We start from the raw sequence: 10,498 nt of genomic DNA on the forward strand, positions 1-10,498 counted from the left end.
CACCACTAATCCGGCTAGACTGTGTTTAACATTATTGACCAATACGTAAAATTAAAGGCCATCCATGGGATACGAAGAACTGCATAGATAGCTCTAGACTCTAGAAGTTGGCATGTATCAACTACCCGCTCCCTTCGATCATCAATGTGCTGCAACGTAGCCCATAACCGAAGCTAATACGTCACCCTAAAAAGCACCTACAAAAACTTTTTTGTCTACAATTATTAAACACAATATCATTTAGCCTTGTGAGCCAAATTGCCTAGCAGATAGCTACGGCTCCAGTCAATAATATAAAATTATTCTTGTGCCCCATGTTTAGACCGTTTATTAAACAGATGTTCTAAATTTACTGGTGATTGTATAACTAACACAATGTGAATTGTACGCCATAGAAATGTTGTGCAATGACATTCAAAGAAACAGATGTCAGATAGTTTCTGGCTTACTACAAAAACAGTAAGCTTTATTCCCGTTCCAATTCCACTCTCATTTTAAGACACCACATAAATATTTTTTACTTTGAGAGGCATCTTCATACGCCAAATTTCTTGCATAGCTTTAATTATGTTATTGACTAGGTTCCTATACATTGAATTCACTGTGAATGCCCCATTCTTATGCAGATTCCACGAAAACAAATTCCTCCCCTCATTTAGATTAATATGTAATAAACTGGCAACGAGGCTATACACCACTTAGTTAACACAAACAATTGGCAATGGAAACTGTGTATACACATGTTTGTACTGTCGCTTCTTGTACAAACCGATATATAAATCCATTTGTACCATCACTTTCTCACCCACCCTGTAGTAGTAGTCCTTTCCTATGGGCGCTGAGGTACTACAGAAGGAACTTATATGCTAACCGGGTCTGTTGTAGTGCAGGGTAGCAGTAGGGAAGCAACGATGAGCAAAGCAGCAGCAAAGTTTGCTCGCTTCTTTTTCATATTTGTTGTGTTATGCCTTAATAATAAATATTTTAGCAGTACAAATATTTGTTTCAGGCATATTAATAATTGTAGGAAAAAAGATATATAAATAGTGCGAGTAGTATATTCAGCTGAATTTGTTGTTTTAATGAGGCTATTGCTGGTTGCTGAATTCACCGGTTACCCCAATTTGGAGGAATACGGTGAATGGAGTAATACTATAATTTCCACCTAGACGAAAGGGAAGATTTCTCTCCTCATGGGGCCATTGTAACATTGGCCACTTCTCTACCGACTCAATATATATCCATGTGGTTCTGTTTGCCTTTCGTATCTTTGATGAATTGCATGATACTTCGTGCTAGACTAAGGGGCTGTTTGATACTAGGAGCTAAAGTTTAGCTCTTGTCACGTCAAATGTTTGGATGCTAATTAAAAGGGCTAAACATGAGCTAATTATAAACTAATTGCAGAAGTCCTGGGCTAATTCGCGAGACGAACGAATCTATTAAACTTAATTAATCCATCATTAGCAAATGGTTATTGTAGCACTATATTCTCAAATCATGGACTAATTAGGCTTAATAGATTCGTCTCGCGAATTATCCTCCATCTGTGCAATTAGTTTTGTAATTAGCTTATATTTAATACTCCTAATTAGTATCCAAACATCCGATATGATAGAGGCTAAAGTGTTTAGCGCCTGGGAGCCAAACAGGCCCTAAGGAGTAAATAAATCCACTCTTGATCTCTTCTGCTGGTGTGTGGTAGAGGCTGGAACAATGCAAAGTCTAGCATCATCGATCATTATTCCTCCGTTTTTTTTTCTTGAGCTAGTCCCCTATTCGTCCTCTTCTCTTCTTGAGCTTCTATAGGTGTCACTCTCTGTGAAATGTATGTTCTCATTGACTTATCCGATCCCAAGAGCGACCCGGCCCTCTTCCTTTTCTTGTTCGGCCTACTTGATGAAGCAACATCTTCCTTCATGATGATATATAGGATACCTCTTAGAGTTGAGCCTCTTGAGCATCTGCTCCATCTCCTCATGAGTTACTGTACCTCCAGTCATATATGACATTTTGGACAGCAGATTAGAACTGCAACCAAACCAATCGGCTTCCGGAAATGTCATTTAAAGTTGAATACTGGAGGCAGAATTTTACATCTTCGGGCCTGTTTGGATTGAGGGTGTTAAAGTTTAACACCCTAGTTTTAACACTTTTTAACACTTTGAGATCCAAACAGATGTGTTAAAACTTAGGTGTTAAAGTTTAACACCTCCAAAAACTTTAACACCTCAAGGGGGTGTTAAAAGTTGTTAAACTTGTTAAAAGTGGTCCCCCTCTTCACTTTTTCCCACCATTGCCCCCTTCTCTCTCATTCCTCTCTCTCCGCCGGCCATAAATGAGGGGGCAATAGAGTCATTTCCCATCAAAGGTGTTAAAGTTTAACACACCATCCAAACACCTCAATGTGTTAAACTTTAGCACTCCATTTGAGAGTGTTAAAATTTTAACACTTGTTAAACTTTAACATGAGGTATCCAAACAGGCCCGAACATTGGATATGGAGGTATCATAATCACCACCATTCTCTTCTTTACCATCTTTGTAGACCGTGTCATGCCATAATGAGAGGGGGAATGATGAATTCGGATTTCTAAAAAAACTTGTTTCTTCACCTGAATAGGATGTTTAATTCTCCAGCACTTCAATTATGCTTTGTCTTGCCCTGTCTTAGCGCCATAGTACCCCAATCATATGCATGCATGGTTTCCATCACCCATGCAGCCTGTGTATACACAACAAATACTAAAGGGAAAAGAAATGGCATATATATGATGTAATGTATGTTCGCTGAGATGAAAACCATAATTTAAAGAATCTAATACAAGATTATATCTGACCAAGGAAATAGAAAAATAGATTCACTCAATCTGGCTTATGGGGGGGCTATAACGTTGACATATTTCACTCACTTGGGTCAAAGAGAAATTTAATGTGGGAATGTATAATCTCCAATACGAGGTGAGAGATATGCTATGGCATTATTACCATAGGTTAGGGTGCAAACTTTGTGGGAATGTTATATCCAGTAAGAGGTAAAGGATGTGATATGAGATTATTACCATCGGTTAGGGTGCAAACTAACTAGAGCAAAGAGGCTGGACGTGCAGGAGTCCTTGTATGTATTTCTTCATTAATCTGCTCTAGTGATGGTGGCTCTACAGTATAGTTTCCTCGGTAACATAAGTTTCAGTACTTAATTTTTCAGTATTACTATTACTTTGAGAATATCATACTAACTTCTCAATCAGCTGCCGACCATCTTTAGCCCTGCATCCCAAGTTGGCTCGCTGTCTTGGTCTATTTGGAGGAGTTTACAAGACCTGTCTAGCCCGTTTAAGGTGTCCCCTGCATCAAGCATATGTTCAACCCCAACTCTCAAGCAAAAAGAAGTTTCCAACAGAAGCTATGTTTTCTTGCCGGGAGGTGCCCCCACGATGACACCAGGATGTGATAGCACTTAAAAAATCTGTTAATCCATGATGGTCAAATTTCGTCACAGATCACTGAAAAAACGTCATAAAACAGCATCTGTGACGATTTTTATAACATCATGTATTGAGCGTCACAGATTAACCTGCATGACGGTTCTGCATAATCATCATAGATCGACCCAATTCGTGACGTTTCTAAACTGTCATAAAATAACCTTAGGCCCGCGCAGCCCAACCTAGGCCTAAAATTAGTGACGAAAATAACTATCATGGATTAAATGGCCATGTCACCACTAGGCTGACATGTCTGCTGATATGGCTGCAAATGTGGATGCTGACATGGCAATTCAGTTTGCAAGTCCATTTTGTTGTGGGCTTAGCGCATTTCTTTTGTCTAGCCAAATTTTCAACGATGTTACATTTATGTTTTGAGCCGTACTGTTTCTCGGCCCTAAAATATTTCTTCCTAATCTTTACAGCCCATTATTTTACAGGCCAAACCAACTATGGCCCAGTTCCATACTAACCATAATATAATGCACCAGAATTACAATATAATAAAGTCACACAATTCAATAATATTTCTTAAATTAATAAACTCTCCAATACATTCACACCACCTCCATGGCAAATGAAAAATAATTGTTATCAGCAAAGCACAGCATACTAATCAACTAAGATTGATCTATACTGAATTCACATGGGCATCCTATTTGCATAGAAGCTAAAAAGGAAGAACAAACTCTGCCCTAGTACCAATTAGACAGATCCTGTACCTGCAAACAAATCAAGGGCAATATGGAGTGAAATCGAGAACAAATTTCTGAATATTCCATCAAGTAAACAAATCTGAACCTGAGATAAGAACTTGATGCATATCAACTTTACATGAAAAATGTTACTTTGACCAGATCATGTTGAAAAAGCAGTGCATATCCATGGAAAATATGACAAACAAATGGCATTATCAGTGCTCTCAGTCCCACTGTCCATGAACTGACCAAACAATATAAATGAAGCTGGGTTATCACCATTTAGGAAAAGGTCGCATACATCAAAGACTATTTTACATCAAAGAACTGCATGGCTCGTACCTCCTAACTGGTTCGTGAGGACACAGATCTCCATGGTATGCTCCTCGCTCAGCAGGCAGATCGATGTAACTGTTAATGTGAGAAGAGGGTTGCAACAATTAGTGTGAACGCAAGAGATTAGTGGGCACATATCTAGACTGAAATAGCTCCATCAAAGACTGCTAACTTGTATGACCGTATGAGGATTCAAGATACAAAAGCCATATTCTAGGCTGAAATATCTGACTCTTACAATAAAATAGGCTTTGAATTCAGTAGTGGCAGTTTGCTAGTAGAAATCTACAAATCAAACAGTCCAGGCAACTGTTTTAGTCATGACAACACTGAGGAATGAAAGCAGGTCCTAGAATGGAAGGATGTAGGTATTTGTAAACTTGCAATACTCACGGAATGGATCTAAGCAAGCATGGATGTATGTGACCAAACTACACGTGCAGTACTCGCAGCAAACATATGTGACTACAAGTAGAGCAGGTGAAACAAGAAGTAACTTTGCCCAGACCTACTTGCTTACTGTTAATATTGAATAGCCTAAGTAAAACTTAACATAACTACCCTCGTGCCGTCAGCACCTCCACGCCTCGAGTGAAGTATGCGTTTGTATCAGCATATATTACTGGGGCCGAGCTCTCTCGTGCCAAGCATCATAACTACCCTGTTGTATGCTGCTCTAGTGAGAGTATCCCGATTAGTCAGTGCATGGGTGGGGAAGCTGCTCAAGCTTCGCTTGTACCCAGTTCGTTAATTAATTACCGGACCTAGCCCATCTAGCTAGCTCTTGCAAGTTGTGTTCTGATATTTGCAGCTTTTTCTCTGGCCAGGCTGACCTTTGCAGCTGAAACTCTAGCTTGAAACCTATCTGGAGACCGGTTTCATGAGAATTCCCATTATGTCACCTGCTATGTACCAAACCTTATTTCATGGCCATCCATATCAGTGACAGCTACAAAACCTACCAATAAGAGAAATGACCAATTCTTGCAGACCTAGTTAGGAGTTCTTGGTCGTCCACCAATAGTTAGTATGCTCTCGTGTTTATGTGACTATGTGAGCTTGGATGTGGTCGTGGGCATTGCGTTGTCTTTGTTGTCTACTCTAATTCACGTGTTTGTGTGGGTATTTTCAATTCGGTTTTGGTTTATACCCCTTGGGGTATTTTACTTGGGCCGATATCTTCTTTGGTTTCTCTAATACAATAACACACGGCTCTCCAGTCTCCGGTGTGTTCGAGAAAAAAGAGGGGAGAAGGTCGACCAGATGAGAACTATGAATGAGAAGTCAGAAGTAAAACAAATTGTATTAAACGAACTTAATTAGTGCAGCAGCTCATGACTGCCCGACTTGGGTTAACAGTAAAAGTTGCATTGGTAATTTTTAATAGACCCCGACTTGTTAACTGCAGTCTATGTATTGATAAAGAAGTTGAAATACAAAACAGAAAAACATCATCACTCGTCTACGTACACGACTAAAGCAACCACAATAATAAAACCACCAGCAAGTCCACGAGGCATGCAACCAAGGGCTACCTTGTCCAAGAGTTTTACCTGTGTGCTATTATGAAAGTTGGGTCTAACCTCCATGCCCCTAAAAAGTTCGTCGATACCTGTATGCCCCAAGTACAACTTGGTTTGTCCCTCCATGCCATTCCATCCATATTTTCTGCTAATGGTGGTTAACTGCGCTGAGAATGGACTCAAATGCCCTTAGGCAAAGGAGGTCTGTTGAACTTAGTTGTTTGCCTCGGTACCACTCAGAGGTCTGTTGTTTTGGCGCCAAAGGAGGCAGTGGTGTTGGCGCCAAAAGGCAGTGGTGTTGGCGCCAAACCCTCTGTGCTCCTCTATATATACATCTTGAGCCATATCTGTTGGATCTCATCCTCTCCTCTGCTCTCTCCTTCATTCTCACTCTCATCCACTCCTGGCGCACCCCATGTCTGAAGCTTCGAGCAGCTATGGGGGGAGGGTCAAGCGGGTCCTTTGCCCAAACTGTCATATGCTTGCCAACCGATTCATCTCCACGACAACAAAGAACCCAAACCGTGCATTTCACAAGTGCCCCTATTTTGCAGTTTGTGTTCTCTGCTCATTCTTGGTTGCCCTATTTTGTTTGTTTTCTAAGTGCTAATGCTTCAGTTTGTTTGGCTTGCAATTTGGTGGTTGTCAATACTACCAGTGGGAGGATGAAATGATGGACAGTGGCATGTAGTCACCTACAGTGCCAGATCCCCTACAGGCAGTTCCCCTGCAGGCAGTGGCACCACCTGATCCACTGTCCATGTACCAGCATGGTTCCAATGGTGCTGGAGTGGTAGGCAATGCAGTAGTGGAAAATAGGGGAGACAATAGGGTTATGCAACAGCTTAGGTGGCTAGAAAAGATGGTATATGTATGCATTTTTCTTGCTCTGTATGCTATTATGAAGAAGTAGGGTTATGCAGCAGCTTGTGTTTGTATGAATTGACAAGATGTATGGATGGATGCATGAATGAATCAGCTAAGGTTTTATCACATTTCATCATGTCTACAACATTAATGACACAAAAGATAGTACATGACATCCAGGTTTAATCACATTACAGCCAAGGTTCAAATAGTACATGACATGACATGCCATCACTGAGTAATAGTATCAGTTCCATCCACCAAAACATCCAGTTTTCATCACATCCAAAGTGCTGGACATGGCATCACAGAGCAAAATAAACAAAGAAGGGCTGGATGGGGTACCTTTCACTGCAGGTGCAGTTTCTTCTTGCTCCTTGTATTAGAAGAAGGGCTGGATGGGGTAGTTTGGCTGGCTGCTGCAACTTGAAGCCTCTTTGGTGTCAGCTTCTTCTTAACTACTATCTTCTTCCTTGGTGTAGCAGCCTTGATAAGGAGAGTGTCCACTGGGTCTATTTGTACTGTGCCAACTGAGGTCTCATGATAAGGAGCCAGGAAAACAGTCTGCAATGGTATTGGGTCATTGGAACCAGTTCCAAACCTTGTGACAAATATGACAGGTTAGATGATAACAAATGGTGCATGAAAATAACAAGAGAATTGCTCATAAGCTCACCTGGTTGATGTACTTGTAGTTGTAGCTAAAGAAGAAGAAGGTGGCTTCCTACTTCTTTTCTTGGCACCAGAAGAAGAAGGTGGCTTCCTACTCCTTTTCTTGGCTGCTGCTATGTCTACAGCCTCAATTATTAGGAATTGCATCACGGATGGAGTAGCAACCACAATGCTTGTCTCTGTGTTACAGCTTGCTACTTTTTTCAGTCTTTTCTTTGGGAGACCCCTGCATAGGACAACTCAATATAAGTTTCAAAACAATGTGAATGTACACTGATTTCAGTTAAGTTATTGTACCTTTGAGCCTCCATTGCAGCTATGTCTTCAGGATTGCCATTCTTGCAAGTATACCAATGGTGCCCTTTTTCATGGTATATTGGGCACTCATGTTTCATTGAGCTTCCCTTCTGGCTGCTGCTGCCACCTTCAAGTGCTAATTTCATCCTATTCTTTCTTCTTCCTCCAGCTGTTGCCCTAAGTAATGGAGTGTGCATGAAGAAGCCATAGGTGCTGTTGGGCCACATACTCTTGTCAGGAATGCAAGGGATGGAACCTTCATATGCAATTTTGAATTTGTCGACAGAATAGTAATCATGCACATAGTCTTCTAGTTTAGCACCAGGGATTGAAGTGATGTAGGCAATAGCATGTTTGCAAGGGATTCCTGACCCTTGCCAAACCCTACAGGTGCAGGTTCTCTCAAGTAAATTGACCACAAATCTATATACACTGCCACCCTTAGCACAAATCTCTGCCACACCATCAGGGGAATCAGTGATGACTTCAATGTCAAGATTGTAACTGTCTTCCCTCAGTTTCTTCTCAATGTGAGGCAGAATCTTCCCTGTGAATTTCATGGCAACTCTCTTCCTATGATTCCATTTAATCAAGAGTTTCTGTCTTATAGTGTCCAGTAAATCATCAATATTCTTCCCCTTTTTAGGCTTTATCCAATTGTTGAATGATTCAGCTAGATTGTTGGTGACATAGTCCACCTTTGATCATGTCTTGTACTAGCTCCTTGTCCAAAGCTTCTTGTGGTTTTCATGTAGATAGACCATTGCCTCAGGTTTGGCTTTAGCAATAGCTGTATAATGCTTGTTGAACAAATATGGGCTCCATGAATATGAGGCAGCCCATAAGTGGTCATCAAAAACCTTGCCACTGAATCTTTTCTTGAAATTTTGTACTAAGTGGTACATACACTCCCTATATTCAGCTTCAGGGAAAACTTCAGTGACCCCATTCATCACTGCCTGGCCACAGTCTGTACAGAAGGTCAGTCCATCTGGGGATCCAAATACTTCTTTTAACCTCTCCATGAACCACACCCAATTCTCATTAGTCTCTGAATCAATTACACCATACATCCAGTTATGTCCATCTACTGCACAAGCTACACACAACTGTCCTCTGAACCTTCCACTTAAAAAAGTGCTATCTACTGCAAGATATGGTCTAAAGCCTCTAAGAAATCCATCTACACATGCTTTCAATGCAAAGAATAGCCTATTAAACCTGATCTTATTGTTGATTGTGTGATGATCAATGATAACAAATGACCCAGGACTAGATTCCTCTATCTGGGCCTTAAACCTAAACAATTGTCAAAACTTTTATCCCAAGGCCCATAAATCTGATCCATGGCAAGATTTTTACCTTTGTACACTCTCCTATATGGCACATTAACTTTGTACTCATTCTTCAATCTTCTAATCAATTCTTTTATCCGAATGTTGCCATCTTCCTTCAACCAGTCTACCACTTTACTGCAGACCCAGTCCTGTGTGATCCCTACACACACACCAACCCTCTTAGCACTCTGACAATCATGAGAATGTGGGTTCCTTTTCACCTGCAAAACAGTCAACACCAATGCTTATTAACAACTGATGATTCATTGCAAAACAACTAGAATTTATAAAAAGTAATGCAACTCATGTACCTTAACTGTCACACCATCCTTCAGAGTTGAAGCATGAATCCTCCATTGGCAATCAAGCTCCTCCTTGAATTTGCAGTGCACCCTATACCTCCCTGGATCACTCTTCTCAACTAAGTAATGGTACTCATGCTTAGCAGAATGAGAAGCTAAAGCAATCTTAAATGCTTTCATATTTGAATACAAAGTGCCTACATCCATAGGTAGGTTCTTCTTGTCATAATTGACATCAGACATAGGTTCAAGGTCTCTATCTGTTACCATCTCATCATCAGACTCATCATCAGAACTCTCATCTGACTCAGAGCAGATTTCATCCTCAGAACTCTCAGCTTCCCTTCCTTTATTGCCAGCTTTAGGATTTGGGGGAGGTGGAGGGTAGTTGGGACCAAGGTCAAGATATAGCCCTTCATCGTCAACGCCCACATGCTCATACATTGGGTTTGGGTTAGCTAAGATTTCAGGTTCATCATATTGTGTGTGTGTGTACTGTTGCTTGCTTCACCTAGGATTGGGGATGCAATAGAAGGGGTCACTGGGGGATCAACAGATTTCTCACTGCTACCAAACTCCCAAACTGGAATGATAGGAGGATCAACACTTGGCTTATGATATGCAAAAATGAGGAAGCAGCATTTCGAAACCTTATGTTTTTCAAACATTGCAAGCAAATCTTGGTCAGTACAGACTTGGATGTTGACCATAGTATCCATGCAGTAATAAAAAACTTTAACTACGTCTCCATAGCCATGAGGATTCTTGTCAACAACTTCAGCAACCAGGGATCTGAAGTTAGTTCGGTCAGCATCAACAACTTTGCTTAGATCGTACCACCGAGTCCAACAATTGTGAGCAACAATCCGGATTTCTAAGTTGTAGCTACTGTTGGGGTCCATCCTACAGATGAACAAGGAGCAGGGAATCAACACTACAAGCATGGTGACGGTGCACAGGCGCAGGGCTAAGGGACCT

This window comes from Setaria italica, chromosome III (assembly GCF_000263155.2).
Source record: "Setaria italica strain Yugu1 chromosome III, Setaria_italica_v2.0, whole genome shotgun sequence".
NCBI classification, from domain to species: domain Eukaryota; kingdom Viridiplantae; phylum Streptophyta; class Magnoliopsida; order Poales; family Poaceae; genus Setaria; species Setaria italica.